The following is an 8,740-nucleotide window of genomic DNA, read 5'->3' on the forward strand; positions in this document are numbered from 1 at the left end:
ATTCCTTCACGAATCAACGAAGCTCCGGATCTGATCTGATCATTTGGTGGTCCACAGATATCAAAGTCCCCATCACAGGCTAAGATCTCACGCAAGTAGAAGACTGATAAATGATCTCTGCATTTGTTTTGACGAGAATTATATTTTCATTGTGTAAGAGTCTTATAAAAAGACTATCTTTTTGTATTTTCATTGTAACGACTGAAGTAGTAATGATTACCGTAATGAAGAAACCAACTTTCGATGAAAAAAGTCATCCCAAATGAATGACACGTCTTTCCTGGTAAGATTAGAAAAGGGTTGACATTTTCCGGAGAGATTCGAGATGAATCGGTGGATGTAGGCTAGCCGTCCTTGCAACCATATGAGTTCTTTGAGATTTCTTGGAGGTTGCAATTCATGAATTGCTTTCACTTTATCGGGATCAAAATGAATACCCTTTATGGTGACGACAAATCTGAGGAACTTACCACTGGACATTCCTAGGAAACACTTCGCAGAGTTCATCTTCAATAGGTGATTCTGGATGAGATCCAACATTGTTTTCAAGTTTTTAATGTGGTCATTCTTGTTGTGGCTTTTCACGACCAAGTTATCAACGTAGCACTCGACGGTTTTTCGAAGATGCTCATGAAAAACTTTATCATGACTCGTTGGTATGTAGCACCCGCGTTCTTCAGGCCGAAAGGCATGACTGTGTAGCAAAAGATACCGAGCGACGTCCTAAATAAGGTGTGCTTCTCGTCATCTGGATACATCTTGATTTGGTTGTACCTTGAGAATCTATCCATGAAGGATATTCTGTCAAACCCACACGTGTTGTCGATGATAACGTCTATAATGGGAAGAAGGAAGTCGTCTTTTGGGCAAGCACTATTCAGATCTTGGAAGTCATTGCATATTCTGACTTTCTCATTCTTTTTAAGGACCGGGATAATGTTCGCCACCCAATCCGGATGTTGCTCCTCTCTGATGAAGCTTGAGTCGATCAACTTTTTGACTTCAGCCTCAATCGCATCCATAATTTGTGGATGAAATTGTCTTTGCTCTTGTATAACGGGTTTGACATCCGGTTTAATGTTGAGGCGGTGCATTGCCATATTCAGGTTGAGTCCCGGCATGTATTCATAGTTCCATGCAATATATTCCCTAATGAGGGCAATCAACTGTTAGACCCTAGAGGGGGAGGGGGTGATTAGGATCTATTGCTAATCTAATCCAATATTATGCCAAATTAAAATTATATTGAACTGTTTGTTCTTGCAAAGATATATGTGCAATATGATATGAGCAAGAATGTAAAAGGTAATAAATAAATAAATATGCGCAAAGGAATCACAAACACACGATATGATCACGGAGATCAGTCCCCACGATCTACGTCTCCTTTCCTCACCTTGAGGAGATCTACACTGTCACTACATACCCAGTTTGGAAGCCGAAACTTCTTCTACACACTCGGTTATCAAGTTAACCGACAACTCTCACAAAATCTTCACAATGTACATACACAAGCTACAATCTCAAGTGTTGGTCCTCACATATCGCCTCCCTTAAGTGCTCGGAATTACCACCTCTCACTAGGCTTTACAACCGACACCACTCCTCTCGATATCGACTACGTCCTCACCACACACTCCTCTTAGTGTACAAGTGTATTACAATGTGATCTCACAAATAAGTACGAATACAAGAAAGGTTGTTCTCTACAATTAACGAGAACTCAATTAAACTAACTCTTACTAGATCACACACTACTACCCAACAATATATTGTATGAAATATAATAAGCTCAACAAAGGTGTGTGATAAAAGCAAGTAATAAAATTGCAACTCAATTAATATAGCTAAGATGAAAATATGAGCAATTGATCAAAGAGCTATATAAACGGAGTTTAGAAAACTTCTCAATAAACAAGAGGAGACAAGGATGTGATCCTCAATTGAAGTTGAAACAACTTCTTCTTGTAGTGCAACTCCTCTTTTGTATCAAACCAACAAACAAGGCCTAAACACCTCTTAAACACTTCTTAAATCTTTTATAAACTTGATTAAACAAAACTCTTGGTAAGTTGAGGAGTTGAATGCATAGGGGTATTTATAACAACTCCAAATAGCAACAAAAACCAATATAAAAAGACCAAAAACCCAAACAACAAAGCTGCTGGAAACTAGCCATTACTATTCAACGGCTAGGTTAGCGGTCAACCATAGAGACATGTCCGATCAACCATGAGCAGTTGAGCAAACAAGGAAAATAGACTGGATCAATGGCAGTCGACCGTAGCGCCAAGGGTGGTCGACCGCGAGTTGTTAAAAGCATAGCTAAGACTCTGGAAAAATGACGGTCGACCACAGAGCTAAGAGCGGTCGACCATGATCTGATATAAAAACAGAAGCAGTCACTGGATGAAGTGCGGTCGATCGCAGAGACACATGTGGTCGACCGTGAGTTGATAAAAACAGTTTTTCAAGTTTAAAAAGAGGGTTTTTGTTGACAGGTTAAAAATATCAAACAAGCTCCAAAATTTATGAAATTTGAGGAAAAGTTTATAAACATGTCAATAAACATTTTGGTAAAGAAATTTTTCAAATTGTATTTCTATTTTAGAAAAATTACTGTTTCCTGTAAAAGACACTGAAATACATGTTTTATATGATTTTTGACTTTTGACTTAAAAACATGTTTTGCAAACTTATAGGAGATGTATATGAACATAAATAGAGATGTTGAAAGTGAGGAAATAGTCCAAAATACTTAGACCATATTTTGCATAAACGTCCTATGTTATGTGTGTGTGTGTGTGTGTGTGTGTGTGTGTGTGTGTGTGTGTGTTTTTTGAGCTTAACAGACTTCACACAACATATCAAACTTATTATAAAAATATAGACGTAAGAAGCTTGATCTTGATGGGAAGTTGAATTTGCACAAGCTTCAATATCAGTTGATTTGCCTGACCTGTGTATTTGAGACCAACATGCTAAAAACAATCATTAGTCGTAAATTGTTTGTAAGACCATCATCAAAATAAGAGGGCTAACAATCTCCCTCTTTTTGATGATGACAAACAATTTATATAGAGATATGGAATCAATATTAAGGCATGTTAAAACAATGAAACAGTCCATACTCACATTCTTTCTCCCCCTTTGGCAACATAAAAAAGGGTAAAAAAATAGGCTCCCCTATCTTTATGCATGGGTGAGAATGTAAACAAGAATAATGGGATTGCTCCCCCTGCATAAGTGCAATATGAAAAGCATATACAGCATACACATAGGAATGGAGCAAAGCTCCCCGCTCCCCCTGCATAAGTGCAATATGAAAAGCATATACAGCATACACATAGGAATGGAGCAAAGCTCCCCACGTCAATAGACATGAGTGAAATATCATATCCATACTCAACATTGTTGGCCTTCTTGTTTTGATGATGTTTAACAAACAATTTACTCCTAATATTGTTTGTCTAGTATTTGTGTTTTCGTATTTATTCTAGGCAAACAACGTGTTGGAGGATGGATGGAATAGAGCTTCGACGATCATATCTAATGGAGGTTGGCAGAATAGTGGAGTGAAGCAATGTACATTCAAGTTAAAGATACAAGTTTAAGCTTCTTCCGCAAGTGTACCAAGTCAAGCTTATTGAAGATCAAGATCAAGCTTGGGTAATTTAGTTTAGATTTATATTATGTGTGTTAAGTACTTGTTTGTTTTCATATGGTTAAGTTGTTTTGGTTTAGTTATGTAGATTTGAAACAATATATATCTTTATATTCATATTCATATGTTTCATATTCTATTGTATTTAGAAAAATATTGTGTTTATGGATTAAAGACTTGTTCACACTATTTTCATATCTCTTATAATGTATACAAATCCATTCTAAAGTGTTTCCAAGTTGTTTGAACTCGTTTTTGGAAAAATCAAGTTTTTTGTTCATGTACGTGCATGTGTCCATGCATGTTTTTACAAAACTAATACGTTTTCACAATTGGGGAATGTGATTTAAAAAATTTCTTCGTTTACATGTTTATATTCATATATACAAACATTTCCCCAAGTTTTACTAATTTTTGAGTTGTTTTTTATTTTCAATTGAATTTACAAAACTGAGTTTTCAGCAGTTTTTTTAGAAACTTTATATCTATATTCAAACATTTATTTCTCTCAACTGGGAAGTGATATTTCAGAAATATTTTCTCTAAAATGTGTATCTACATGTCTAGAATATTCTCTCAACATTTCATGATTTTTGGAGTTGATTTAATATTTTTAATTGATTTTACAAAGTTAGATACGCAAAATTCCAACATCTGTCAAAATCTGGAAAAGTGCAGTCGACCGCCACGGTCGGCCGTGCTACAGTGTGGTCGACTGCCACGGTCGACCGTCAGCAGTCCAGAGACCAGTTTTATAGTTTTTCTTCTCACGGTCGACCGCCACGGTCGACCGCCGATGTTACCGTTGCACAGTAACGGTAACTTGCTGAATTTTGTCTTTTAGTGGTTTTTGGGGGTTGTTTTCTTCTACCCTATATATACCCTATTGTATTTATCATTTGATACACTAAGTGAATATTTTAAAAGAGTTTAACAAGGGTTTAAACTTATTTAGTGTTTGTTTAAAAGAGTGTTTAAGAAGCTTTTAAGCAATTGAGAGTTTTGGGTTTGTGAAATCAATTTCACAAGAGTTTGAGGAGATCCTATTGGTGCTTGAGCATCCAACCATCCTCCTTCAATCTCTTGATCTATTGAGAAGTTTTCTAAACTGTATTTTCTAGCTTTATATCTATTTGCTTGTTTATCATTTTATTAAAGCTAGTTTTGTATTGAGTTTAGATTTGATTTACCTCTTTGTTACACACACCCACATTAAGCTTATTGTATTTTCATATATAGTATAATTAGGTTGGTGAGAGTTGTAATAATTGAGAGTGAGCTTTCATTGAGTTCTCATCTATTGTAGAGAACAAATCATTTGTTATATTGTGAGATTGCAAAGTTTTCGGTGAGCTAGAAAACCGAGTGTGAGGAGTGTAGACGTTGATCGGTGAACGTTGAAAACCGACATTGTGAGTGTTTGTAAACGTTGATCGGTGAGTGTTGAAAACCGACATTATGAGGTGTAAACGTTATTCGGGTGAGCGTAGAAAACCCGATCGTGATAGTGGATTTCCCCCCGGGAGTGGGGAGCAGAGACGTAGGACGGAAGGTCCGAACTCCGTGATCATTTGAGTGTGTTTGAGTTTGTCTTTGGCGCATTTGCTTATGCATTTATCTTATATCGCCAATTGCCTTTACTCTTGTATATTTTGCCCTATCATATTTGTAGTTTGATTATGTCACCCTTGTGTTAGTTTATATATCATTGTATATTTTTCATCATATACCTCTTTGCTAGGATATATCTCTTTGTTCATATTATATATTCTTACTCATATCATATTGTATATCTATCTTGCAAGAATAATATTTGAATTAGTTTTACTTAGCATAAAATTAGATTAGATTAGCATAAGACCCTAATCAACCCCCCCCCTCTAGGGTTTAACAATTAGTATCAGAGCTTGGTGCTCTTTGATTTAAGGACTAATTGCCTTGAGTTAAAGATCCAAGTTATCTTTTTGTGCTAATCTTATTTTTAATTTTTGCATTGCTTGCATATATATACATTTTGGATATGCACGGTGCAATAATCGGATTAGATTAGCATAAGACCCTAATCCCCCCCCCTCTAGGGTTTAACAATTAGTATCAGAGCTTGGTGCTCTTTGATTTAAGGACTAATTGCCTTGAGTTAAAGATCCAAGTTATCTTTTTATGCTAATCCAATTTTTAATTTTTGCATTGCTTGCATATATATACATTTTGGATATGCACGGTGCACCTTGTTTAGGTTATGCCACTAATGTTGCTCCTCGTTTGGATAATTTTTCATATGCCCAATGAAGTGTTAGATTCAAACTTTTTGTTCATTCTAAACATTTTGAATTATGAAAAATTATAGATTATACTTATATTGTACTCACTTTGAAGAAATCCAAGTGGAATAAAGATGATCATAGAATGATTACTATGAACAATATTTTGTTAGAATATTTGCTAAATGCGTTTAACTCATCTCTCTCTAACAAGTTTGTTCATTTTAATAGTGCTTACACCTTATGGAAATTTATTGAAGCATGTCAAGGGGACTTGGAGGCGATCCGGCAAGCTTTGGAGTATCCGGCTTCATGTTCATATGGAGCATCATGCACACGACCACTAGGCGATAGCCCTAGTAAGGTTTACGAGTTCGAAACCACTAATGATTTATCTAGTGATGAACTTGTTTGTGCTAGTGAAAAATTATTGCATGCCTATAACAAATTGCAAAATGATTTTATTGGTTTAAAAAGCAAGCATGATAATTTAGAATCCGATCATGAGAAGCTAGTGTCAAAATTGGATGTCATTGCAAAAGAAAATATCATGCTTAAAGAAAACAATGACATGTTAATTTTGGAAAATAAAAAATTGACCTCATCCATTTCTAGCTTAACTCATGAAAGAGATAATACCATGGTAGAAGTAGAAAACATACAAAATGATACTGCTTCTTTCATAAATAACTATTTATATTCTACTTCTAATGTTAATGCATATGTGCAAAATGATAAGTTGAATGTTGTTAAAAATCGCATTTTATCCTTAGACTCAACTCTTAATACATGCATTAATAATCATAAGAAGCTTATGGATATGTGTACCAAGTCTAAATCATCCACTCATTATGCACACATATATAGGAAAGTTTACAAGTGTTCTATTTGCGGTCGTAAAGGCCATTTAGCTAAATTTTGCTATGATGCATACAAACATAAAAATATTAATCCTTCTTGTGCATCTCATCAAGTTTCTTCATCACATTCACATGTACACACACATATAGATCATCATAAACATGCCCTTGTGTACAAATGTGAGTTTTCATCACATTCACATGTACACACACATATAGATCATCATAAACATGCCCTTGTGTACAAATGTGAGTTTTATGGCCGTTTTGGCCATTTGACCAAATTTTGTTTTGATTTGAGGAAAGTTTCTCGTTTGTAAAATAATTTTAAAGAACAACCTATTTTTGCAAATGATTCCTGTGTACGAGCTAAAGGTCCACAAAAATAAATGGATCTCTTTCATTACACAAATTGCAATCGGAAGGGTCATTTGAGTGATTATTGCTTTGACCGTGTTAGTGCACCACATATGCCCAAGAGGGTTCATAACCCTAGGGTTTTGAGCTTAAATGATAGGGGTCATGTCCCTAAACTTTTTGGTATCAAGAATACTTAGGTACCAAAACAAATTTGATTTTTAAACCAAGAATTTTAGTATTTTATTTTTTTTGTTTTGAAAATTATACTTTGAAATTTTTGAATATGAAAACTACTTTTATTGATCAATTCTTTTGTTTTCATGATTACTAGTTTTGATTTTTGTTGAGAAGTTTGTGTTTATATAACCCTTCGGATCAATTGGGTGTTTATTCCCAAATCATGTTTACCGGATGCTTAAATGTTTATATGGGTTGTTATTAGCTCAAGAGCTAGATATAGTTGTCTCTCTTGATTTTTGAAAATCAATGATGATTTGGCTTTATACTTTTAAAGATGATTTTTTTTCATAGTTTATGATTCTTGTATAATTTGTAATCTTATTTTTGAACTATTAAAATTTTGTTTTGATTTGTTCTTTTGAATTAATTATATAGCACAAATAGATGATTCAAATTTCATATATGCTTTATAATGTATTCTATGAGTGCTTTGATCAAGTTCTACAAAGAAAATTCTCTTGATTGATCAAACATTGTTTTTGAATCTAAAGTTTGATTTATGATTTCTTTTGGTTGATTCGTTTTTATTTGAAAACTTTTTGCATGATTCTCATGTTCCTCTTCATTTGTTTTCATAAATCTATTCTTTTATATGGCTTTTATATTTTTTTTGTGTTAATGAGATACTATTTTCATTTTGACATATTTATATGTGTTCTCATTGTCTTTTTGTATGTGAGTTGTGTTTAGCATGTTTCTTGCTTGCTCACATATGTATGCTCTAGCATTCATTGTATATATTCATTAAGGCATTTTGATAGGGGGAGCAATCCCTGTATCTTTCTATGTGTTATACTCACCCATGCATATTGATAGGGGGAGCTTTCGCTCTCTTCATCTCTTTGTCCCCTTTTTGATATTGTCAAAGGGGGAGAAATATTATGAGTATATTCTTTCTTGTTTATATGCATGTGAATTATAATTTATATATTCATTTTCTTTCATGCATATATCCTTTTTGTAAATTGTTTGTCATCATCAAAAATGGAGGAGATTGTTGGCCTTCTTATTTTGATGATGTTTAACAAACAATTTACTCCTAATGTTGTTTGTCTAGTATTTGTGTTTTCGTATTTATTCTAGGCAAACAACGTGTTGGAGGATGGATGAAATAGAGCTTCAATGATCATATCCAATGGAGGTTGGCGGAATAGTGGAGTGAAGCAATGTACATTCAAGTTAAAGATACAAGTTCAAGCTTCTTCCGCAGGTGTACCAAGTCAAGCTTATTGAAGATCAAGATCAAGCTTGGGTAATTTAGTTTAGGTTTATATATTATGCGTGTTAGTACTCTAAGCTCAATCATACACACACATACACGTATTTGGTTATATATATATATATATATAGTCATA

Source organism: Asparagus officinalis, chromosome 2, assembly GCF_001876935.1.
Source record: "Asparagus officinalis chromosome 2, Aspof.V1, whole genome shotgun sequence".
NCBI lineage: Eukaryota > Viridiplantae > Streptophyta > Magnoliopsida > Asparagales > Asparagaceae > Asparagus > Asparagus officinalis.